Here is a 27,138-nt window from a genome sequence, read left to right as displayed (position 1 = left end):
AACACTGGTAGGTACATGGTACGAGAAAGATTTAGGAGTTATAGTTAGCTCTGAACTCCGTCTAGGAAAAACAATGCATAGAGGCCAGAAACAGGGCAAATACGGTTTTAGGATTCATTTTTAGGAATGTTAAAAGTAGAAGGCCCGAAGTAATATTAAAGTTATACTTGGCGCTGGTCAGACCTCATCTAGACTACGCTGTGCAGTTCTGGTCCCCACATTACAGGAAAGATATAGGTCTATTAGAATCAGTACAGAGGAGAATGACTAAAAGAAAACAAGGGATGAGGAGTATTCCTTACGAGCCGAGATTGAAACTGTTAAATTTACATTCTTTAGAGAGACGTAGGTTAAGAGGGGACCTGATAGAAGTCTTTAAGTGGTATAAGGGTTATAACAAGGGGGATGTAAGCAAAATTCTTAGGATCAGCAACCAGAATGGAACAAGAAATAACGGGTTCAAGCTTGAAAAATTTAGGTCTAGGAAAGAGATAGGAAGAAATTGGTTCTCAAATATAGTGGTAGATGAGTGGAGCGGACTCAGTAATCATGTTGTTAGTGCTAGGACATTAGAGAGCTTTAACAGAAGATTAGACGAGTTTATGGATGGGGATGATAGGTGGAAATAGGCAGGTATATTTCATACAGGGACTGCCACGTGTAAGTCTCGTCGCTTCTTGCAGCTTCCCTTATTTCTTATGTTCTTATGTTCTAGATTTTGTTGTTTCTGGGAATAGTGAAATCAACCTGCTTTGGCAGTGTTTTTTTCCTTCCCTTTGAATTTGTACATGGTAAGGAGACGGGACAAAAAAAAAAAACACCACTCGTGACGCCGCTTCCATAAAGTAAATCATCAAAAGAGTTAAAAAAAAAATGGACAATCGAGTTCATAAAGCTTACAAGATCTATATTATCTCTATAGCACAAGTCCAAACTGAACACATATCAGTAACTAAGGACTGAATTGTGGTCTATACGAGATTACAATGATTAAACGCTTTGTTCTTTTATCTGACATTAAAATTCTGAGAGGAAAGCATCACGTGGAGCTTGTAACACTGAGTAACACGTGCTTCACTTGTATCTTCTCGCAGCGCAGAAGGAAAAAGAACAGACTAGCCATTTCGTTGCCAGCCATTACAACTGCGTCGCTGAAGCCATTCATTAACTGCTGCTTTTCCAATAATTTTTCTTGTTTCGTTGTCATTCAGTTCTGTTTCTTGCTGTTTGATTCGCTTGTAAATCTCTTTTATGATGTCAGTGTGAATGATTTAATTTTCTTTACTTCCTGATTTAATTTACTTTTTTTGTGGAAACATTAGAACATGAGAAAATAATGGAAGGTGGAAGAAACAAATAGTCTTACACGTGCCAGCCCCCAGGAAGAAAAAAAAAAACTTTCCGCCTATCATCTATCAGTAAATTGCTCTTATCTTCTGTTAAAGCTCGCTATTGACTCGGCACTAACAACATAATTACTGAGTCTATTCCGGTCGTTTTATCAACCCTATTTAAGAGAGAATTTCTTCGCCTCTTCTTTCTAAATCTAACTTTATCGAGCTTGAACCTGTTTTTGCTTTTCTTAAACTACCTAGAAGAATCGTAGTTACATCACCCTTGTTGATACAGTGCACATCACCCTTGTTGATAAAGTTCTCTCGTGTCAGTTTTTCTTGTTAATCCTATAACTACTGTGGTCTTTCTGTTGATAACATTCACACACTGTAAAATATTGTTTGCATGGACACACAACGGAAGAAGAGAAAACATGAGGTTAATTTTGTCAGCTTATGACTACTGATTATATTTAAGAGACCGTGGGACAAGCGGAAGTATCTGAAAAAGTTGTAGATGATTGGGAAAAATTGTTTAGTAGTGGAGGGAAATTCAAGTGCTAATGTATTAAGTATATTATCAATCATCTTATCATATCTCCTTTCATTTTATGTCACCCACCCACTCATGTCAGTCGGCCTAGCGTCACAGCCACTACTGCATAAAGGAGACGAATCATACGATCACGCTCTATGCCTCTGTAAATAACATACGTGACTGGCGCCGTGTAGCATCACTAATTTCATCGTGTGTTGCCTGCGCGAGTTTGCCTCACTGGGAAGAAACACGCTACGTTAGATTCCTGCTTCAGTGGAACGCTCGTATCAATGTAATTAGCGCGTGACTCAGATTGTACTCACGCAGGTAAATTTTTTTGTGCTTCTATTTAACTGTTTAGGGGTGCTGGAACATAGCCGGTTTTTTTTTTTTCCCATTGTTTTTCCCAGTGGCTATGACTTTTCATGCTTAAAAGAAATAGAGAACAGAATTAATATTTGTAAGAGTCGTAGTGATTGGAGACAGTGTAAATGGAGGTATATGGTTAAGTTAAATAGGAAGGGTAGACCGGAGGAAGAGAAAGCGAAGAGAGGGAATAAATGGAGCAGCGTAGCTTTTATACTCTTGTTTCTGTCTGCTTAGAGAGAGAGAGAGAGAGAGAGAGAGAGGCACACACAGAGACAGACAGACAGAAACAGACAGAAGTGTTTATTTTATGTATTCGCTATTTTTTCTTCCTCGCATATAAGCATTTTTCTGGCAGTCGACCGTGGCGGCAGCGGCGGTAGTGGTGGTGGTGGTGGTGGTGGTGGTGCTGCTGCTGCTGCTGGTGCGGGCGACACTAAATTTCCGACGCCTGCACGGCCGGCTGGGTTCGATTTGGGGGTCACCAGGAACCATTTTTACCGAATATTTGGGATGGTGAGTGGGGCGAGCAATGGCAGTGGGGGGTAGGAGGGAGGAGCGGGGGCGGGGAGATATCAGAGTGAGGGGGCCAACCACCACCACCACCACCACCACCACTACTACTACCACCACCGCTACCGCCGCCCACCACCTCGGTAACCTCACCCAGCGCCGGAAGAGGCTCAAGGGTCGCGAAATACAAAGAAAACGGGGGTCGGCGGCGCGAGGCTTGTTGCTTGCTTCCTTCCCCTTACGTGGTTCCCTGCTTTACTGCCTATCCTGTGTCTCCTTGGCTATTTTCGTGACTATCATTGTATTTGTGTTTCCAGTTATCCATGCTCCGTCCCTCTCCCTCTCCCTTCCTCTCCTGTCTTGCTCGTATCTTGCTTACCTTTAATTTCATGGGCCTCCGCACTCCAGTTTATTCGACATTTTTCCTCCCTTTAAATTAATACAGTATCTTTTATTCCCAGTCCGTTCACTTGTGTTATGACTTCAATTTAAGAGTCAGTTTCCGACAATTTCAAAAGGTGTTTATTACCGGGTTCCCATAAGTTTGCGTTCATGTTTTGACGCTACAGTTTATATCTGGTCTAATAATTGCCTACAGGGATAATGAACGTAGATACCAAAAATTCCTAATCTAGTTTTCCACGTTTTGTTCGCATCGCATTGAATTGTTTGCGTGGCTGGAGTAAAATTTTGGAGCAGGACAAGCGTGACTCAGTTAATAACCACAGCGAGGCAAGAAATGAGACCATAAACACACGATCCAAGCCTGCAGAAAAGTCTACGAGTGCTGCATTAGTCCTGACACGTAGAAATAGAAGCGCCTCAGGTAATAGCAACACCTGATCCACGACACACACACACACGCACACACACCTTCCTGCACAGGCCTTCAGCGTGTAAACCAATTAACTCGGTTCACTTCCTTTTCTGATAGGAAAGCTTGGTATAGTCCCCTGTATTACTTTTACTTCCGGGATCAAGTCAACGAGTGTTACATTAAGCTTGAGATTTGTCCCAGTATAGAAAATAGACTCGTATGATGACGGGGAGGATTTGATGGGGGGAAGCACACATAGGATAACGTTCTTTTTTATTGATTTTTAAGTGTATCTACAGACTACACAGGTAACGCTATGTAGTAAAAGGCAGGCAGAATTAAAGGATAAGAATATTAGAAGATAGGGAGACGGCAACAGGCCACTTGACCTACACAAAGCAACTCCTGTGCTCTAAAAATTCACCTGGTTCACGAAGCACGGAAATGCACCTTCCTGCACGAGCACCCGACGCATAAATCAATTAACTCAATTTTCTTCTTTGCTGCGGAAAAGTTTTTTTTTTTTTTCTTTATGCATGAAAGAGGTCAGCCAAATAAAAAAAAAAAGAAAAAGGAAAAGTCTCTCTAATTTCTGCTCCCCACAAAAAAAAGGCTCCACCACAAGGAAAAATAAAAGTTAGACAGACAAAAGGTTTCCAGGATGGTTAATTTAGATCTGGAGATGTCCCGATACTCCTCTCCAGAAATAGGTTAGGTCATGGGAAGAAGGGAAAAACAGAATTGGGCACAGTGTTTTACCACTGAAAAGAAGGATAAGTTAACATTGGCAGTCTGCAGTGGCACTTCTACAAAAAAAATACCACGCAAATGGAAATGTAAACATCTAAAACAACAGCTCCAATTCACACATCCTATCATAAAACTACCCTGCTTGAACTGCTGTAGTGATTACGAGGTCAAGAATCAGCATATCACAACGACCTTCACGGCGATCTTGCGTTTTGCATTGCGACACGCGAGGTCACTTTGGAGGAAGACGCTGGCGGACAGGGCAGGGTTCACAGGCACGAGGGAGGGAGGAAGGAAGGAAGGAAGGAAGGAAGGAAGGAAGGATGGGCAGCCATGCGCGCCGATCGGGAAGTTCTGAAGTGTTGCCGTGCCGCTGCTCGTGTGTGTTGGAAGTTGACCCGAAATTACGTTGCCTCAGTTATTTAGGGGAGGACAGCGCGAGGCAACGGGGGCGAGGTGCTGCGGTGGGCGAGGGAAGGGGTGGAATGTTCGTAAGTTTAAGGATATTTTAAGACAGAGGATAAGGGTGATGAAAAATTAGTACTTGCATAGATATACTCGTATACGCGAACAAACACACACACACACACACACACACACACAAGGCTGGCTGGCTCTCTCTCTCTCTCTCTCTCTCTCTCTCTCTCTCTCTCTCTCTCTCTCTCTCTCTCTCTCTCTCTCTCTCTCTCTCTCTCTCTCTCTCTCTCTCTACCCCCCATATGTGTGTGTGTGTGTGTGTGTGTGTGTAACGTACCCGAAAGCAAATTTAATCTCTTATACAAAACCTATCTACACACACACACACACACACACACACACACACACACACACACACACACACACACACACACACACACACACACACACACACACACACAGACCAATCAACTCTTACAAAATTAACAAAGAAAATGGTACGTAGTTTACGAATTAATCAAAAAACCCACAATTATCTACCTTTTTGTCTGCCTGCCTGTTTGTCTGCCCGTCTGTCTGTCTATCTGTTTATCTGTTTGTCTATTTACCTATTTGTCTTCCTGCTTACCTGTCTATCTGTCTGTCTGTCTGTTTAAACATATGCCTACCTGCTTGTCTGTGTATTTGCCTTGCTGCCTGTCTGTCTGTCTGTCTACCTACCAACCTGCTTGTCTGTATCTGCCTCTCTGTCTGTCTTTCTGTCTCTAAATATGAAACTAACAAAATCTTTAAGCATGTCACGTATAAAGGCCAGATTCTGTCCTTGCAACACACACACACACACACACACACACACACACACACACACACACACACACATAGAAATTAATAAATAAATAGATAAATAAATAAAACGAGAATAAATAAATAAAATATTACAACAAAAGAGGTAATATCTTTCCCTGGAATTTTACGCACAATAAAATAGAACAGTCGATCGGTTATGAGAATCCTGTTGAGATTTTTTTTTTTTTTTTTTTTTGTTAATGTCTGTATTCTCTTTTCCCGGAGGCCGAGCAGCGAGTCCAGTAATCCAGTGTAACTTTATTTTCAGTTTCCATTTTGCATTATAATCCCGTACCTGTACCTTTGTTTCCCCCCTCACGACCGCTACTGGCTCTATACACGTGCCTGCCTGCCTGCCTGCCTCCCTGCTTACCTACCTACCTGCCCCTCTCTCTCTCTCTCTCTCTCTCTCTCTCTCTCTCTCTCTCTCTCTCTCTCTCTCTCTCTCTCTCTCTCTCTCTCTCTCTATGCTTATTATTGTTGTGACATTTTTTTGGTATTTTTTTATTATTACTATTATTTTTGTTTTATTCTATTGCTTGTTTTATTATTGATTTCATTATTGTTTATTTTATCGTTATTGCTGTTATTATTGTATTTTTGTTGTTGTTGTTGTTGTTGTTAGTGTTATTATTATTGTTACTGTCATTATTATTATTATTATTATTACTATTATTATTATTATTATTATTATTATTATTGTTGTTATTATTTTACATATATATATTTTTTTTTTCTCGGCAAGACTATCGTATGTGTTATTAGTATGGATAACCACAAGGCATAACGCTCATCCACTCGTACTGACGATCGACAACAAAAAATCAAAACTACAGGTCCATGAAAGAGCTTAGACTCATTGGATCCCAGCTTGTAAATATGTATTGTAGTGATTGTCCTTATCATACGTAAGCCAATTAGTCAACCATAACAATTTCTCTCTCTCTCTCTCTCTCTCTCTCTCTCTCTCTCTCTCTCTCTCTCTCTCTCTCTCTCTCTCTCTCTCTCTCTCTCTCTCTCTCTCCTTCTCGTCCTTTTCATCCTCTTTCTCCTCCTCCTCTCGTTGTTGTTGTTGCTGTTGTTGCATTTGTAGTATTACCATCACCACCACCACCACCATCATCATCACCATCATCATCATCATCACCATCATCATCATCATCATCATCATCATATTCACTATCATTTTCATTTCCATCATCATACTAGATTAAACGCACCAGATACTCCATTTGCCTTTTACTGCCTTGATCTGCTTTCTCAAACGCTTCAGCTCTCCACCTCCTTAATGCAGCACAGCAGTTTTCATCAGGCTTTGGTGGAAGTAATAGAGATTTCCAAGGATGATTTTCGTGATTTCTGTGATAGTTCAGCAAGCAACCTGCATCGTTTGTGGGAAAAAAAAAAAAATCACATGGAAAGACGCGACTAATAATCTCTGTGGCCTTTGTGAATTGTCCTTAGTGAGAGAACGAAGCGTTTCAGAGTAAAGATATAGGAATGGTGAACTATTAATATGTGATTGATTTGTTCGAGATAATTTAGTTGGCGAAGTGGCGACAGACTCTTTGATGGATAAACGTAGTCGTATTAGTCCCAAAGTTCCCCGGAATGCTGCATCAGTCTTGTGTGGGTACTTAGGGGATGTGCATCTCCCTGATGTTCCCTGATGTTCCCTTTCCTATCGATTTCCTGTGTTCCGAGGCCATTTGTAGGCGATGACACCCTCGGGAGAGCTCAACACGACGCCACTTACCGTGAGAGAGAATAAAGACAGTCTTGTTTCAGAGGAAGATTGATGTGGTCGTCGCCTGTACTTGATGCTGAAGGGTTGACATTGAGGTGCTATTGTCTAGAGACTCTAGATGGTCATTGTGGGTATACAGCAGCTGCCTGCCTCTCCGCTCACATTGGCACGAGGGCTCACGGTGGGCACTACCGTTGTGGTCTCTCTGTCTCTCTCTCTTTTGGTTGTTCTCCTTGAAATGGTCAGCTGTTACCTGTAGTCTACTCATACCTCCACACCACGCTCACTGTGCCAAGAGGCTTACGATGATGAAGCTACAACTGCTGCTGCTGTTACAAATACTGATATTGTTGTTGCTACTGCTACCTCTGCTACTGCTACCTCTGCTACTACTACGACTACTACCACCACTACTACTACTACTACTACTACTACTGCTACTACTACTACTACTACTGTTATTTATACTACTTGCGCTGTCACCACTTATCCGTAATAATATTTTGTTCATAAAACAGGCCATCCGAGGAAAGCGGAATGGATGGATGCAAATAATTCAGTATTCTTCCAAATAAAGGCCTAATTCATTACGTCAACTTTTATGGGTTCAAAAACGCTCTTCAGAAGCTGGTCTACCAAATTCTGAATCTGGTTGAAAGACAATCAAGGCATCTGAAGTTATCTACTGTAGAAAAAGAGACGCTGCCTCCGATCCTGAGGGACGCGCCTCAGAGGCAGACAGCGATGTTATTTTCCTCTCTGTGTAAGAGGGCCACTGGCCAAGGGCAACAAAATTTTGAAAAAAAAGGCTCATTTGAGTGCTAGTTCCCAAAGCGAAGTCAAACAGACGTGGTCAACACTAGAATGATGGAGATTGCGTTTTAGTTGTCTAATGAAAGGGATCCGATCGTCAAGAGCAGGCGCGACGAAGACAACAGACGTTTGCAGCAAAGCGTGGAAACCAAAGGTATGGAGATGGCCAAGATCATCCAGGCGCAACGCAGCCTCCCTACCAAGCCCTGAATCTCACTCCGTTCCTGCCAAACAGACGACAACCATCTTTTGCAGTCATCCATCAAACTCCTGCTGTGAATGAAGGCTGAGGTCTGGAAGGAAAGGACGGGCGTCTCCTTGAAAGATTCTTTTGAGGCTCAAGCTCCTAAACTTGCTGATCGCCAGAGGCGAGACACTGCTGGAGCCGCTGCTGAGGCAGAATGGCGTGTATCCCACGCACACTGCTGGATGAGCAGGTGGTGGACTGTGTGCTGGACCACTGTGTGATGACGGGGTTCTCGTTAGAGGGCGGGACCGCAGTTTATCCCCTCGCTGAGATTAAGACTGTAGTGAAGAGGAAGCTGCTGCTAGGCGTGAATGTGGGCCAGGTGAGGCGAGTGGTTCAACATCTGCAGAAGAGTGAGGCTTCCAGTGCACAATGAAGACCGTCGGCGGAGCTGAGTCCTTCATGGGGGCAACCCCTATCTGGATAAAGTCCAAGCCACACACCCTGCAATACTTGGGCGGTAGCTTCCTCTAATACCATGCAGTACAAGCTGATGGCACGCTACTGATCGCTCGACTGCTGCTGTTCTCCAAAGATAAGGTACTTCAAAAGCTGGACAGTGCTTTATCGCTCCAGCGTCCGCTTGATGAAATCTTAGCTGAAAATTTCTTGTTTTCATACCTAAGTACCCCTGCCCTCGCCACCAGCCGGAGTCTGAGCATTGTCCTCAATAGGAAAATGACAACAGTGGCAACCTAAAGACATCTCCGAGAAGGAACGACGTGACGTGACCTTCACTCAACCACACGCAGAGGCAAGAGGAGAGGAAGGCATGGTGCAAGAAAACATGAAATATTTTCTGCCGTTACAGTACCACTATGGACTGAGGCTGGCGGCGGCCTTCCGCAGCCTGTGTCTGATGGAAACAGAATTCGCCCAACGCGGAATCGGCGCGTGGATCTTCGGCAGATACGGAGCATCGGTTTTGTTTACGAGCCGCGTCGTTTAGATTCGATCCACTGCACATCTGGGGGCATAACTCCACCAGTGTTCAAGGGCGTCAGAACAGCAATTGATGGAAGAAATAATGGGCATAAACTCTAGTGGAACTTTCTTCACAATGTGTTCAAATATTCACCGAGATATAAAGGGACTCGAGCAGGTTGGGATCTCAGGCCAGCCCAAGGAACCATAGGAACCCATAGACAAGGAATCTCCCTTGCACGGCCAAGTGGCGCCAGACGAAGGAGACAAGTGCCTAACTTTGAAACAGGAAGAAACAGACGCGCGTCTCGCACACGAACTAGAGGGAGACAAGCTAAAATTACGTAATTAGATCAAAGAACTACGACGAAAACTTAGGCACCAGACACAGGTGGAAAGGCATTCTTTTCACTCAGACCTCGTGGCTTTCGGAAGTAAGCTGCAGAAACATCTCAGGTCAAGGACAAGCTTTTCTGTATAATGGTGACGAAGCAAATGCCAGGTAGCTTCTGCCCGGTGCAACCAAACTGGAAGCATTCGATTACACCGCTGAATGGAAGCAAGAGACGCGAGGGAAATAAGGGAAGGAAGGGAACAAGAAAAGGGAGTGAGGAGATAGTGAGTCTGCTCACGTAAACAAGCCCAACAAAAGAGAAAAAAAATTATAATTCCATTGACAATGAAAACGACTCCGGGAAAGATGAGAAGATGAAACAGCGCCGTAAGAAGAAAAAAAAATGGAGAGAAAAGTAATAAGTTCAGTGGAACATACAAGTTCAACAGAAGGCGACAAAGTGACGATATCACCACCAGTAAGAGTGACTTCTCGCACGATCATACGGTGAAGCAACGAAAAAAAAAGAAGAGGGTGCTGGTAGAGAGTGATTTGGGTGGTGAGGACAAGTCAAAGAGACGGCGACAATAGTACAAAGTGAAAGAGAGTGAAAGTGACTTCTGTAGCGACGCAAAAATAGAAGGTATGAAAGAAAAAGATAAAAGCGTGAGGAAAAAGTTAGGTGGATATTGAAGACAGGATAGTTAAAATAAGACTGGGAGTGACTTTTGAAGCGATAAGGAGCAGGAGAAATGTAAGGAAAAGGAGAAAACCCTAGAAAATAGCGAGTATGATAGTCTTGATAAGTCAAGAGGCGACGGCACGATAGTTCAAGTGAGGGAGAGTGACTATTGGAGCGAAAGGAAGATATCATCGCCGCTCGGGAAGGTAAAGGAAAAGAAAAGGGGAGAAAAGATAGTAAACTTGATGACGTAGACAAGCCCGGGAGGCGGGGACGTGATGGCTGGAGAGACAGCGGAGACAGCGGCAGAAGCACAGAGGGGAAGGTGACGCGGCCTGAGGGGAGCAACAAGGCAACTGGTGGCGGAGAGGAGAAGGAGAAGGATTGGATGGAGAACTTGAAACTTTCTGTGAAGCGGCAAACCTGAGTGCAAGTCACGCCAAGAAGGTTGAGAAGTCTTCTCTTAATGCAGGAACGTAAAATATTTGATTTAACAGCTAATGAACAGTAAAAGAAATCCATCAGTCAGTCACTAGTAACTTTGTAAACATGTATGGAAAGAAAGTATACAATAACGGAATAATTTTGTCTTTATGCGAAGAATGAACAAGTACTTAATAAAAAAGAAAAATAGATAATAAACTGAATATTATCCATGCCCTACCTGCAGACTGTACCTCGTGGAACTAATTAACATTTTTATCACTGCTCCAGGTAATGACACACGCCTGGTGACGCCGCACACACACACACACACACACACACACACACACACACACACACACACACACACACACACACACTCTCACACCATGCCTTTCATTCACTGTCTTTTCTATACTTTACCCCAACATTTCACTAGCTTTTTTTTCTCAATCTCCTTTTTTAGGCCAAGGAAACGTTCTTAATATGTATGATTAAAAATACACATATTACATGATGCGGTGATAGTCAATGCAGCCTTCTTCCCACAGTTATAGTGAATTTGGCTATTCACTAAGTAATATATTTAGTAGTTTAGTTATCTATCTTATTTTATCCACAGGAAGGACGACAGAGTGAAGGAAAACAACACACGTACTCGCACTAATAACTGCTACTATAGAGAGGAAACCGCTGCCGCTACTACCACTTCATCTATCAGGTAATGTCCTCAGTACTCGTGTCTCTGCATACAAGCATAAAGCACAAGGGGATGCTCAAATTTCGAACATGTATAGACTTAGTTAGGCAAGTTAGCATCACGAGTTGTTGCTTTCAAGAGGTCCCGGCACGTGGTCGTCACCGTGATGGCCTCCTCCTCCATATAATCAAGTCATTTTACATTAGTACCTTTGAATCGCAGGGGTGGGTGATGAGGGTCTGGCCTTTCCGCCCGTACAGGTCCAGGGGCTGAGCTGGATTTTAATGTAGTTTAGGGAATGGGTGGGTGCGTGGGTGGGTGTGTGGGTGGGTGTAGGCGCTTTGTCTGGACTTCCCCTTCATGTAGGGATGTCAGCCTGGCATACAGATTGATAGATAGAGATTTGGATTTGATTATTTTCACTCTCAAAGGATCTGCTCCTCAACTGACGCTATAACCGACGACTCGCCCATTTTATCACTGGTTTTGTTGTTGTTGTGGCGGTGGTGGTGGTGGTGGTGGTGGTGGTGCTAGTGCTACTGCTAGTGCTACTGCTGGTGTTGCCGCCTCGTATTGTTACTGTTGTTGCTGCTACTACTCGTATGATTTTTGCTCTTTGTCGATATTTCAATCTTTGTTGGCGGTAAGACTTTTGTGATAGCACAGCTCGAGAACGTGAAGAAACTCGCCTCGTCACTGTTTTTTTAATAGGTGATGAGAATTAGCGGACAGAGTAATTTTAATAGTCAGTCATGGGATAAGTTCTTCCTGTTTATTTTGCCTCCCTAACAATGTTTATGAGCATGCTGGACGTCGAAGGTGGTTTGTGGTCCAGTTATGAGCCGTGGACAGCCGCCACTGAGCTGTAGACAGGCGCGGCACCCATAAAGTACCGCCCAACACTCCCGCTGCGGCTACTCATTTCCAGAGATGACGGCCATATCATTTGCATAGCGGCAGGAGAGGCCAGGGAGTGGTGGTGAGGCAGCACGTGGCATCTGTGTGCATGTAAGGGAAGGTAGTGCAGCGGGGAAGAACTGTGGGGATGGAAGGGATTCGTGGCATGTGAATTAAGACCTTGAAAGCCTTTGATGCTGTGAAGTATTTGGATAGCTAAGGGTGTTGTGTGGCGGTGAGGGTCTTGACTGACAGGTAGGAATGCTGGGAGGTGTCAAATAGCCAGAGGTATTTCTTTATAAAGCCATTTGACTTGCCAGTAGAGAGCGACCAGGAGCACCGTGCAGCGACTTCTACTGAGACTGTCAAATGCGGGAGGGGAAGCTGGAAGGTGTCACGTGGTTAGAGGTAATTCTTCATAACGCCACTTAATGCACGTCAGTAAAGAGCGTCCAGAAACACCGTGTGGCAACTCTTACCGAGGATCTCGAGTGCCGGCAGGGGTAAGCTGGAGGGTGCCACTTGGCGGAGAGTAATTCTTCTTAATGCCACTTGACTTGTACAGACCTTTCGGGAATGCTGGTCACAGATTCCTGGTAATCTAAATCCCCGCGCCATCCAGTGCTGTGGTTTGATGTTACATTGGACGTCTTGAAGTAATGAGTGGATCCGGGAATCGAAAAGTGCTCAAGTTGCGAGGTAAATACGGTTTTCCTGGTGACACATGATGCCGGGAAGCGCTGTGCTACCAGGAAACGAGGCGTGTGTGCGTTTTGTGAACTGAATCCGTATTTGAGGTATGCTTTAGGTGCTGAGTCAGTATTTTAGGTGCTGTCAGTATTCTAAATGTTAAATCCGTGTTTGAGGTGCTGATAGCCTGTGTTTTAGATGCTGAGGCTGCTTTTAGATTGCGGAGTCAGTGTTTGAGTTGCTATATTAGTGTCTTAGTGCTGAATCAATGTTAAAGGTGCTGACATCTAGTGTTTGACCTGAGTATGTGTGTTTGACTTAATGAGTCTATCTGAAAATAATGGTGAATCAGTGTTTGAGATGCTGAGCCAGTATATTAGGTGCTAAATCTCCCCGTTTGAGAAGTGCAAAGCTTGTGTGAATGCAGTAAAGGTTATGTTAAGCTCCTTGAAGTGAAGTAGTAAGGTAGCCAGAGGTTTTGCAACTGTAGATAAAGTAGTGGAGCACAGTATGAGGTGCCACGGTCATATGCAAGGCGCTGGTAGAGTTTCTGGGGTTCAGAAAGTAAAAGGTAAAGTCTGGAATCGCAGAAAGTGCTGGTATTTGCTGTCAGTCCCTGAATGCTTCCAGTACCCGCAGAGAGTATCAGGTGGCGTGCAGCTTGAGTGGACGGGGAGGCAGCGGCCGCGAGAGGGAAAGCCAGCACGCAGGACACGAAAGTTGGCAATCAGCGGGCAAAAGAGAGGAATAGTTGCACCATACGAGGGCGAGAAGGCAACATTCCATCGCTATTCAATCGTAATGAAAATATAAATATCGAATATATCCCTCGCTTGCGGAATAATAAAACAGTGAAAACTCCATTGCTGCTCCCTGGCCGTGGGTGGCGGGGCGGCGGGAGGACAGGAACCGGTGCAGGGGAGGTGGCGCGGCGCAGATGTGTGTTTTAATGCGCGCCATAACCGGGATATTCCGTGGTATTGCTGGCCGTGTGTTCCGTGACGGGCCGCTGATCCCTTAGTCACCTTGCCGCTCCCAGCCACGACCGCCAATGTAAAAGTTGGACGCCCGCCGCTACTAATGGTGGCGGAGTGAAGTTTTTTTTTTTTTTTTTTTTTTTGATAAACGTGAAAATCAAGAGTGGATGACACATTACCTAGGACTCTCTCTCTCTCTCTCTCTCCTCTCTCTCTCATCTCTCTCTCTCCTCTCTCTCTCTCTCTCTCTCTCTCTCTCCTCTCTCTCTCTCATCCTCTCTCTCCTCTCTCTCTCTCTCTCTCCTTTTTAAATACATTACATGCAGAAATTAATCATGTTAGGAATATTGGGCTTTTGAACTTGGTCTGTCCGAAATGATTGATGGCCCGGTGACCTTGAGAGTGAGTCCTGTGTGTGTGTGTATGAGCGGCGAGAGAGAGAGAGAGAGAGAGAGAGAGAGAGAGAGAGAGAGAGAGAGAGAGAGAGAGAGAGAGAGAGAGAGAGAGAGAGAGATCATAGTTAAAAATTTTAATAAATATTTTTGTCGTATGATAATTCAAGATGATTTTTTCACACTCACAAAGAGAGAGAGAGAGAGAGAGAGAGAGAGAGAGAGAGAGAGAGAGAGTGAGAGAGAGAGAGAGAGAGGGGGGGGGGTGGAGAGGGAGGATAGAATAGGTGGGAGAGTTGCCGCTACTGTCTTTCCCTCCATTCTCACCCCATCACCACGCTACAGTGCCCCCTCAGCACCCGCCCCCCCTCCTCCCAAGTCCACCAACACCACTATCTCCCCAGCCTCCCCTCTCCACCGCAGCACCACCACTACCTCCCGCAGCTTCCCCTCTGCAGTCCAACACGCCCGCTACATCTCCCCCTGGGTCACACTCCCACCCCAGCTTCCCACTCCAGCTCCCTGCCAAAGCTTTTCCAGGCCCTATCCCCAGTCCAGCACTACCGCCTCTCCCAGAATCATCTCACTCAGACCAGCACTCTCCCACAGCCCACCAGCACCCAACCATAATACTGCCAGGTTTCTCTTCCTATCTCAACACCACCACAGCACTTCCCCACCCCAGTCTCCCGCCACATTTTTCATAGGTACATAAGAACATAAGAAATAAGAGAAGCTGCAAGGAGACATTAGGCTTACACGTGGCAGTCCCTGTATAAAATATTGCTACCTAATTCCACCTCCCCAGTCCAATACATCACCATCATTCCTCAAGGGTTACGTTTCCACCCCACCACCTCCACTAAATCTAAGCTCTCACTCCCCAGCTTTGCACTCCCATCTCCCCAATTTTCTCCAGACCGCAACCACTAGCACCACCACCACCACCACCACCACCACGAGCAGTAAAGGTAAATCTAGCAGGCACAGTGTAGTTTCAGTAAGTTAATCTCGACAGCCTTTTATATAGTGGTGCATTTTTAACAGTTAATTTTGTTTTGTTCGTGATTCTTCGCTGCAGTTTACTATTCCGTGTATTTATGCTTGTAGTGCATACTATACCTTCACGTATGTATTCATTTTTGCACAAGAGCCTTCCCCGTTAGTCCGTTCGTTCGTTCATGTGTTTGTTTGTTTGTTCGAGTAATGGACCGTGCATTGTTATTGTTGTTTTTCCCTGTGTACTCCGCCCTGTTTCCCTGGACCTGAGAGTGACGCTTGTTTCCCTTTAATCAAGCCGGCGAACTTTTTTTTTTTTTCCGCCACCCTCGCTGCCTCCTGGGACGGGGCGCTGCGACTCCCCCTGGCGTGGATCTGCGTGTGCCGCCGCCGCGTGGGAGGGAGATTTTGCCCTAGCGTGAGAAGGTCCCAGTGCGTGTCCCCTCTATCCCTCCGGCGTTCTCTCTCTCTCTCTCTCTCTCTCTCTCTCTCTCTCTCTCTCTCTCTCTCTCTCCTCTCTCTCTCTCTCTCTCGACCATACTGTACGTTATTAACACTGATATTGCTCATAGGAGTGCAAGTATTAGTAGTAGTAGTAGTAGTAATTGTAGTAGTAGTAGTAGTAGTAGTAGTAGTAGTAGCAGCAGTAGTAGTAATAACAGGGAATTCACTGCCCATAAAAATTCAAATTACAAAATTCATTATACACGTGTACTTGAAATGATCCATACAGCAATTATTGGATATTGAAGACATTAGATTTCACAGCCCAAATGTATTGTATAAAGTAGTAGTAGTAGTAGTAGTAGTAGTAGTAGTAGTAGCAGTAGTAGCAGGAATAGGATGAGGAGGGGGAGGAGGAGGAGGAGGAGGAGGAGGAGGAGGAGGAGGAGGAGAAGGAGAAGGAGAAGAACAAGAACAAGAAGAAAGAGTAGTAGTAGTAACAGGAATAGGAGGAGGAGGAGGAGTAGTAGTAGGAGGAGGAGGAGGAGGAGGAGGAGAACAAGAACAAGAACAAGAAGAAAGAAAGAAAGAAAGAAAGAAAAGAAAAAGAAGAGGAGAAGGAGAAAGAAGACGAGAAAGAAGAGAAAGAGAAACAGAATGAGAAGGAGAAAGAGAAGTAGTAGCAGTAGGAATAGGAGCAGCAGCAGCAGCAGCAGCAGCAAGAGTACCATTACCATCGCCAGCATCGTCAGGGAAGGTAAAAAGTCGCGTTCATTTACTCCTTGAATGAGCAGGAAGGAGGATGAAGAAAGGCAGGCGGCTGGAACTCCCCCCGTGGGAATTTTTTGACCAGCAGAGAAGCCAGAGATGTTTCAAGTTAGTGGAGTGTTTTCGTGTCTCACTTTTTACCGTGTGTGTGTGTGTGTGTGTGTGTGTGTGTGTGTGTGTGTGTGTGAGTGTGTGTTTGCAGTATCTTGCTTGGGTAAAATACTGCAGTTGAAGGAAATGTTAAAAGAATAGATACATAAATTAATAAAAAAAAAATTCAGTGCTGCTTGACGGTAAATATTTATACTCTCTCTCTCTCTCTCTCTCTCTCTCTCTCTCTCTCTCTCTCTCTCTCTCTCTCTCTCTCTCTCTCTCTCTCTCTCTCTCTCTCTCTCTCTCTCTCTCTCAAAACATAAACGAGTTTTTTTTAGCCTCTTGTCAAAACGCATCATTTTTTTTCTTTTTTTTTATTTTATTTTTTTTTTTACATCCGTCACCTCGCATTTCAACTCAGAAAAATATATAGCTCTGTGACACCATCCACACACAATCCACACACGGCCACACATGCACCAGTATCCACTCCACTTCTACACCTTCACTCTCCCACCCACACCTACCCACCCAAACACTCACGCAATCACACACACACACACACACACACACACACACACACACACACACACACACACACACACACACACACACACACACACACCTAGGTCACCCTTACTCTTCCCTCATTAAGCATCACACCTGTCCAACTATGTTCACCTTTAAACACACACACACACACACACACACACACACACACACACACACACACACACACACACACACACACCACACACACACACACACACTGCACACAACTGTTAACATCAAGTGCAAAATATATGGCGAACTTTAATTCTCTCTCTCTCTCTCTCTCTCTCATCTCTCTCTCTCTCTCTCTCTCTCTCTCTCTCTCTCTCTCTCTCTCTCACTTCTCCATTTTCATTCCTTCATTCATTTCTTTCACGCTCCCCTCCTTCCCTGCATGACACACATTCACTTGTTTCCCTCCCTTACTCCCTCCCTCACTCACAGTCACTAGCTTCCTCACTCATTCACTCACTCACTCACACACTCACCAACTCCTTCCCCTTTTCCATCCCTTCCTCATTCACTCACTCCCTCACTCACACATTAACTCCCTCGCTTTCTTCCTTCCTTTCCCCTTCCCTCCTAGCAGCAAACCAACCTACCTACCTTCTATTTTTACATTCTATTTCTCTCACTCTTTAACTCTGCGCTTTTTTTTTCTCTCTCTATCTTTTTTTTTTTTTTTTTTGCTTCGTCCGCCAACCATTTTTTTCCCGCCCCGCCAACATTTATTTTCCACTGAAGGAAACAAATATCGGGTTTCTGATAATTTTTTTTTTTTCCGACTTAAATTCTGAGCTACCTCCGTCCCTAGCGAGGCCATTGTGTGAGGTTCACAGCGGAGGTCGCCGCAAGGGAGGGAAGGAAGGAGGGAGAGAAGACCTGGAGGGAAGGGAGAAAGAGAGAGCAGAGTGAAGAAGAATGGGACGCTAAGAGAGAGAGAGAGAAGAGAAGAGAAGAGAAGAGAAGAGAAGAAAAAAAGAAAACAAGAGAAAATAAAAATAAAAAAAAGACAGAGGAGGGAAGAGGGAAAAAGAATAAAACATGATTAACTGAAAAGAGGAGAAAGAAAAGAGAAGAGAAAAGAGAACATAAGAGAAAACAAATAGAAAAAGCAAAAAAAAAAAAAGTTGCTGACAGATTCATGGGAAGGTGAATAGGAGGTGAATGCCAAGAAGAAGGAGGAGGAGGAGGAGGAGGAGGAGGAGGGGAAGGAAGAAGAAGAAGGAGAAAAAAAAAACGGAAGAAGGCAAAGAAAAGAAAGGAAGAGACGAAAGTAGGACAAGTAAAGCAAGGGATGAGAATAAACGAGAGCAGGAAAAATGGAATTGGAGGAATGATATACAGAAGGAAAACCGAATAAGAGGAGAACCAAGGAGTAAAAGGAAGGAATAGGAAAAGAAACGAAGGGAAAAGCGAAAGGAGGAGGAGGAGGAGGAGGAAAAGCAGGAGGAGGAAGAGGAGGAGAAGCAGTAGGAGGAGGAGGAAGAGGAGAAAAAGAGGAAGAATAAAAAAGAAAAGAAAAGAAAAAGAAAAAGAAAAGAAGGAAAAGAAGAAGCAAAAAATGGCAAGAAAAGAAGAAAAGAAGGAAACGAAAAAGGAAAGAAAAGAATTGGAATAGTAGAAATAAAGGAGAAAATATAAAGTAAGGAGAGAGAGAGAGAGAGAGAGAGAGAGAGAGAGAGAGAGAGAGAGGAGAGAGAGAGAGAGAGAGAGAGAGAGGGGGGGGGGGAAGAGAAAAAATAACAGGAATAAGATATCGTTTATGAAAATTAAATGTGAAAGGAGAAGAGAAATAATCACTGAGGAGGAAGGAAGAAAAGAACAGTAAGTAAGAGTCCGCAGATGAAAGATAATCATTAGAGGAATTAAGGAAAGAAGATTGGAAATAATGAGGCAAAAGAAGAGGAGGAGAGTGTAAAGAGGCAATGAAATGAGGGAAGGTAGAAAAGAGATAGAGAAAAAAAAATATAAAAACATGATGATGAAGAGGAGGAGGAGGAGGAGGAAGACGATGACGAAGAAGAGAGGAAGGCAATGGAAGAATAATCTAAAAATAATGAGGGTGTTGAGGAAAGAATGTGATAGAAAAAGGAAAGAAGGGAAGAAGTAATAGGAGGAGGAGGAGGAGGAGAGGAGGAGAAGGAGAGGGGGAGGAGGAGAATGAGAATGAGGAGGAAGACGATTACGAGGACGACGATGAGGAGGAGCAGGAAAAACAGGGAGAAGGAAGAAGAAGAGGAGAACCAGGAGTACGAGGAGAAGGAGGAAGAAAAAAAGAAGGATAAGGAAAAGGAAGAGGAGGAGGAGGAGGAGGAGAACGAGAACAAAGCGGGGAAGTAAACTAAGAAGGAGGAGGAGGAAGAAGAGAAGGAGAAGGACGATGAGAAGAAGGAAATAGAGGAGGATAAGGAGAAAGAAGAGGAGGAGGAGAAAAAGGAGAAAATAAGGAGGAGAAGAAGGAATGGTTACATGAAAAAGAGGGAAGGGGAGGGAGAGAAAAGATGAAATCAGGAGAGAAAATTAGTTTCTGTTTCGGAAATGTGATTATGGGAGACGGTAGATGTTTATACGTCGGGACACTTGTTTACCCCCTTTTTCCTCGCCTCTCTCTACCTCCCTTCTCCCTCTCTCTCTACCTCCCTTCCTCCCTTCCTCCCTTCTTCCAGCCTCTTCTTCTCCTTTCATTCTTTCTCTCACTCTCCTTTCATCACTCGTTTATTCCTCCTCCTCCTTCTCTTCCACCCTCTTTAATTCACTCTTTCCTCACCTTTCCTTCAGCTCACCTCGCACAAATCTTCCTTATCTTCTCCACCATCTATCACACTCTCGTCACTCCATCCATCCTGCTCGTCCCTCCTTCGCCCCCTCCTTCAGTGCCGGCGTGTTGCTGAATCCTGAGCGCCGTTTGTGGCCGCCCAGGGACTGTTAGGAGGATTGTGGGTACTTGGGTCTTCCTTCCTTCCTCCTCCCTCTTCACTTTTCCCTCTCTCCCTCTTCCCTCTTTCCTCCCCTTCATCTCCTCGTGATTCTTCCAAGCCACTCCCACACATTCCTTGCTTCTCTCACTTTTTTTTTTCTTTTCTCTCCCTTTCTTTCTTTGCCAACTCCTCTTTCTCCCTCCCCTCACAATTACCCTTGACCGCCCCTCCCACTCCTTTCTTCCCTCACTCCTTTCTTTCTTTCCTTTTCTCTCGATCTTTCCGAACTTTCTGTAATCTCGCGCTATTTTTTCGAATCCAAATTGTACTTCTTCACGTCCCCTATCGTCCCCTGCTCGTATTCTCCCTGGCCTTCACGCCCTCTCCTTTTTTTTCCTCACTCTCTGGCCTTCCTCATGCACCGCCCCCCGTCTCTCACTCTTTCATTTCTTTCGGTACTTCGTTTTTTTCCCCCTCCATGACTCTTCCTGACTTCTTAATAAGGGAGGAATTAGAGATGGGTGTTCTTCATCATTTGTGGAATATTTTCTTTAGGGTATTTTTTTTGGGGGGGATGTCTGAATACAGGATAAGAAAATGATAGGTACATACGTTGCGGCTTGCTGGGTTTTGGGGAACGTATCTCTCTCTCTCTCTCTCTCTCTCTCTCTCTCTCTCTCTCTCTCTCTCTCTCTCTCTCTCTCTCTCTCTCTCTCTCTGTCTCTGTCCTCCACTTGCAAAACCGACGAACGTATTCATTCCAGCCCCGTGCAATGCGTTAGTCAGGCTTCGCGTCGAGTGAACACTGCATTGTGGCTCTCCAACTTGGGCGCAAGACGGAGACACGAAAGGAAAAAAAGGTAAAGTAAGAGGAAGAGCGACGAAGTTCATTCCATTATTTAGAAACCTAATGTACGAAGACGGTCTTTTGTGCGTGGAAGCCCTTGCGTCCTTGAGAGAAGAGAGTAAAAAGTGATGGCTGAGAACATTCCCCTGGATGTAGGAAACTATTAATTTATTATTTAGAAACCAGATAAAGGGAGAAAGTCGTTAGTGCGTGAAAATATTTGTTTCCTTATTAATGAAGAGTGAATAGTGAATAATAGAGAATAGAAAACAATAAAAGGAAGTGACTGAATAGAACATTTCCCTTGATGTAAAAAAAAAGAAAACTTATTTACTTATCATTTAAAAGGCAAATTTAGGAAGGCAATCTTTTGTGCGTGAAAACCTTTGTTTCCTCATTAATGAAGAATAAAATCATGGAATTATAAAGAATAGAAGAGAATAAAATGTAATGAGAGAACAAAAAATAATTCCCTTGATGTACAAAAAAAACATCTAAATTCATTTCATTGTATTATCAACCCAATAAGGCGAGCAGTCTTCCGTACGTGGAAACCATTGCGTTCTAAAGAAATTAAAAAAATTGTAGTGACTGAGTAGAAATATTCCCTAGATAAAAATTAAAAAAAAAAGGAGCAAAAAACATAACTAATTAACAACAAGTATCTCTGAAACTTCCATGAAGAAGAAAAAAAAAAAAGGTGTCTACGGTAACAAAGATAGTGGACGGAAACTTTCTTCACTCTAGCGGGGAAACAACTCCGGGCGAGGCGTCTGGGAAAGTTGTCCGCACAAGAACTCTAAACAGTGAGCACCTCTTCTGGATAAATACACACCACCTCCTCCACCACCACCACCACCACCACCGCCGCCGCCACCTCCTGCTTAACGCTCCCAACACTAACTGCGGTTTCCTCTGCGTCACTTTTTATTTCCTTTACTTGTGTGCTGGTAACAGACAGACGCACAGCGAGTTTGGTCTTACCCCGTGTTCAGATATTTATTGTTTTGTATTTACTGCTTATTTCTTGTTTATCTGTCTGTCCATGTGTCTTTCTCTGTGTGTGTGTGTCTTTCTTTCTGGCCGTCTATCTGTCTGTCTGTCTATCTGTATTTATGTTTGTCTCTCATTTTGTTTGTCTCGTCACCTCTCTCTCTCTCTCTCTCTCTCCTCTCTCTCTCTCTCTCTCTCTCTCTCTCTCTCTCTCTCTCTCTCTCTCTCTCTCTCTCCCTCTCTCTCCACTAACTGTTTAAATCTTTGAAAAAAATATACAAACAACATGTGTAATTGAGTTTTTACGTATTCTCGTCTATTTTTTTTTTTTCTTTCTCTCTCTCTCGGGGATACAAACTTCCCAGAAAATCCGTCAAAAGAAAGTGTGTGGACCAAGTTTGTAGAAAAAGTGTTCTTGTACTGAAGGCTCGGGAAGGTAGTGACTTTTCTTCCTTCCTCCGTCCTTCACCTCTCCCTTTTCGCCTCTCGTCCCCACTCTTCCTGTCCCTCGTACTCACCTTCCGTCCCTCCGTCACTCCTGCCTTCTTTCCTTCCTTCCTCCCTCACTTACTTTCCTCTTCCATCCCTCTTCTCTCTCCCCTTTCCCCTTTCCCCTCCCAGAATGTTTTCTCTCCGTGGCTCCTTCACAAAGTTTCTTTCTCTACCCCTCCACGTCCTCTCTCTCTCTCTCTCTCTCTCTCTCTCTCTCTCTCTCTCTCTCTCTCTCTCTCTCTCTCTCTCTCTCAACATGTAATTCACCTCGTTTGCTTTCCCTTCTTCCTCCGTCGTCCCTTCCCTCCCCCCGTCTCTCTCTCTCTCTCTCTCTCTCTCTCTCTCTCTCTCTCTCTCTCTCTCTCTCTCTCTCTCTCTCTTTGCCTCCCCAGAGTGAAAAATCCTCAGGGGGCGCCGCTCCCCGCCTGCGGTGCTTGAAGATTTTCCCAGCGGCGGGGCGGGATTGTGTCTGCGAGGCGTTCCCAAGCGGTCCACCCTTGTGCGCAGAATGCAAATAATTATGAAAGAAGAAAGTTATGATGGTGAAATATACCAACGCCGGAACCGCTCACCATTTTTTTTTATTATTCTGTCTTAGCGCAACCACGACGGAGTGTTTAGAGCGTCATGGTTTAGTCTCCAGCCTCGGTTTTCTACTGGCGGGGTCGCAGAAGGGTCACGTATCGAGATGTGATGGTGCTGCCTCGTCCTCCTCCTCGTCCTCCTCCCCCTCTCCCCCCTATCACCGAAGGCAAATTTATCCCCGTTAACAAATTTCTTCGCTAGCCGCGGGGTCAGTGCGTGAGATTGAAAATATGATGGTGTCGACGGGCTCATCTAACTCGGGAAATTTGGAACTCAGCGAAGCGACGGACGCACCGCCGTGTTGCCGTCCTCCACACCCACTTAAATCCCCCTAAAGGACACTCCTGAGCCGGCTTATACCCTTGAACCTCCCCGCACGCCGCCCAAATCCTCTTGACCCTTTAGAAATGCCGTAAGATTCACTAAAGCTGCTTTGAACGTCCTCCTTCCGTGTCCTCGCGTCCACGCATTCGTCTCTGCATTCAGATTCATTCAAATACTTGCACTGCCTGTCTGTGTGATGAAACTCGCCTGCGTCTTCCACAACACACTGACAACACAACACTGACAACACACACACACACACACACACACACACACACACACACACACACACACACACACACACACACACACACAGGCAGCATCTTCACTCACTGCACGCAATCTACAACAAGTCCGCAATCTGAGCAAGACACGCAAGTTCACTAAAATATATCAACAGTTTATATGCAATACATTTTGTCTACTTTTTAACCTTACACACACACACACACACACACACACACACACACACACACACACACACGAGGCAGTCACGGATCTGTTTATAACTTGACGATCAACACAAAAACACCGCGGCTGTAACTGGCCTCCAACTCAGCGCCGCCGTGTGTATGTCACAAACTTTTTAGTTGATGAAAATTGCACACGCTCTCTCTCTCTCTCTCTCTCTCTCTCTCTCTCTCTCTCTCCTCTCTCTCTCTCTCTCTCTCTCTCTCTCTCTCTCTAAGCCTCTGAATTTACTACTCCTTTACATTTCATTGCCCATTTAATGGAGGCGATGGCGGTGGAAGAGGCGGGGCAAGTGGGTGAGTAAAAGAGAGAGAGAGAGTAATAATGATAATAATAATAATATAATGATAAATTTATTTTTCCACTTACATTGGTTATTCTTATTACAGTGAAAAAGTTAGTGTTATCTCAAAAGAATTAAGACAATCATTGAAATTTTAAAAGAAACACCAAAGTATGTACAAATATAATCCTTAAAATAAGATGTATAAAGATGTCAAAATATTATTAAAATCCTAGAAACAAAGACTGCGGTACAAGTATGCGGTACAAGTAAGACAAAGCTGACCTGGACTCTGGGATCAGTAACAGAACTTTAAAATCTTAAGCCAACAAAAATTTCATAAAACAATAACTTTGATTAACACAACAAATCTCTGAATATAGAATTAAAATCAGTATGAACTTTATTATTCCTTGAGAAGCACATTTTTTTTTTTAGTCTTGACTCAGATGCTGATGGGGTACAAGCCAGTGTGTCATGTGGTGGGAGGTCGTTCCGTATACTTGAACATCTCACAGAGAATGATCTGCCTCCAGTGTCAGTATTTACCTTTGGCACATACAGTTTGTTTTGCTGGCGTGTAGTGCTACAGGTGAATTGATTTACAGTCGGTAGAGGCAACAAGTGGTCAGAATAAGAATTGTTGAGATGCTACTGTTAAATCGTATATTATTTTTGTCTTTAATAGTGAGCCACTGTAGTTCATGTAAAATAGGTGTGACGTGGTCATGTTTTTTTAGCTTTCCCGTTAGCAACTTTGGCAGTGAAATTTTGCAGTTTTTGTACTTTTCTTAGTGTTGTATGTGAAGTGCCCGATATTATATTGCAGTAACTGAAAATACTCAACAAACGAGATTGTACTATTACTGTGTGTGTCGTTAGGTTAAAATGATCCTTATTTCTATTAATAAGCATAAGAGTGTCCATTATCTTCCTATTGATTTCATTAATATGTTGATCAAATACCAGGTATCGGTCCATATACAGACTGAGATTTTTCACATGTATAGCGGGAGTGATGATGCTGCTGTAGAGGAGTAAATTAATGTTAAGTGGTATCTTAGAAATTAATTGACGAGTACCCATGAATATACACTGAATTTTGCTTACATTCATCAGTAAAGTAAAGTAAATAATGTTCTACCTTTCGTAACGTTTCCTCTGCTTTGTTGACGAGATTATCAAGTTAGTGGACCCTGCCGCTGTGTAGAAATTGTTTACCATCAGCATATTGAACAAGCATGCAGTCGTTAATGTAATCGATCATGTCATTTGCATAGATGTTAAAAAGTATCGGGCCTAGCAAAGAGCCTAGTAGAGAGAGAGAGAGAGAGAGAGAGAGAGAGAGAGAGAGAGAGAGAGAGAGAGAGAGAGAGAGAGAGAGAGAGAGAGAGAGAGAGACCCCGAAGAATAATATTACCATAAATAGCACTCAAAGAAGAACAGCAAACGCATGCATATGGAGACTGTCCGATACAACAATTTGGATCTCTTTAAAGGAGCGAAGCGGAGTGGAGTGCAGGAGGACCGGCGAGGGAGTGGAGCGGAGAGAGCGAGGAGTGAGGAGGCGAAGAAAAATGACTCAATTCCTGGTGATGATTAAAGAAAACGCGGCGAATGGTGCTGGGAAAACACCTCTTATGGAAATTGAGTAATAGAAAATGACCGCTAGAGGGATGAGCTCCATTTATTACAGAATTGAGAGGTTTTGTAACCATGGCGGCTGCGGTGTTGGTGGTGGTGATGGTGGTGGTGGTGGTGGTGATGGTGGTGGTGGTGGTGGTGATATTTTTTTTTTTATATTTTGTTAGTTTTGTCCTCGTGCATTTTTTTTCTTCTTCTTTTTGTGTGTGTGTGTGTGTGTGTGTGTGTGTGTGTGTGTGTGTGTGTGTGTGTGTGTGTGTGTGTGTGTGCGTTCTCTTGGGATGGATGATCATGACATGTCAGTCAATTGGTTCACCTGTTTGTCTGTTTGTCTCCTTCCATCTTCCTGTCTGTCTGCCTGTCACTGTTACTCTCTCTCTCTCTCTCTCTCTCTCTCTCTCTCTCTCTCTCTCTCTCTCTCTCTCTCTCTCTCTCTCTCTCCCTCCCTCCTAGGACCTCCTCTTCTCTCCCTCCATTCATCCATTTCTCCCTTCCTCCTTCACTTCCCTTTCTTCCAACGATCCCTCCTTCCCTCCCTCCCTCCTTCCCTTCCTCTCTTCCCCTGAACACGAGGGCTGCTATCAAATAGAACAAGAGTGTGCTTCTAAGAGATAATGAGTTTAGGGGCGAAATAACAGTGAAAGCAAGCAGACAAGCAGGAGAAGGAAGGAAAAAGCAGCCTGACATCACAGAAGGCATCAAAGTGAGCGAAATGTTTCCCTCAGGTTCAGAATATTAGATAAAAGCTGGCAAATTCTGGGCTTCTCTCTATTTCCCTCCCCCCTTTTATCTCTCACTCTCCTCTTCGCTATCCATTCCGTTCATACTTCATATTTCTTTGTCATGAGTGTTTTTTTTTTTTTAATGTGCATAATAGACGGAAAAAGAGAAAGGAGAAATGGTTGGTGTATGCACTGTGCAGTTTCAGAGAGAGAGAGAGAGAGAGAGAGAGAGAGAGAGAGAGTCATTTATCAAGAGTCTTGTGCAAAAGTGAGTTGCTTTAAAAAAAAACATTCCCTCATTAACCATGCACACAATAACTCCATTAACTGAGAATCGAGCAGGCCTTGAGTCACCCATTACCTTCCTCCTCCTACCCACTGCCTCCTCACCTTCGCCTTTCACTCACCCTCACCCCAGCACACTCACTCAAAAGTCCCTCTCTCCCACCCTCTCTCCTCCCACTCTGTCTCCCTCTCTCTCTCTCCCTCACTCTCTCTCACTCTCTAGTTCCCTTTCTTTTTTTCTAAGTAATTGATTCGCAGTCATTTCTAAGCTTGCCCTTCAACCCTCGCCTTACAATTATTAGGTTCGG

General features: G+C 44.2%; 1 long non-coding RNA gene across 1 annotated transcript in view; it reads left to right on the top strand.

Annotated features, from left to right (window-relative positions):
* Positions 1-27,138, top strand: part of LOC135114507 (uncharacterized) — a 94,671-nt gene that overhangs the window by 2,888 nt on the left and 64,645 nt on the right. Inside the window, exon 2 of the long non-coding RNA XR_010275530.1 lies at positions 11,374-11,472. This is a non-coding gene — a long non-coding RNA (uncharacterized LOC135114507). The remainder of the gene's footprint in view (positions 1-11,373; positions 11,473-27,138) is intronic.

Source organism: Scylla paramamosain, chromosome 2 (assembly GCF_035594125.1).
Source record: "Scylla paramamosain isolate STU-SP2022 chromosome 2, ASM3559412v1, whole genome shotgun sequence".
Classification (NCBI taxonomy): domain Eukaryota; kingdom Metazoa; phylum Arthropoda; class Malacostraca; order Decapoda; family Portunidae; genus Scylla; species Scylla paramamosain.
This window is presented reverse-complemented; position numbering and strand designations above follow the sequence as displayed.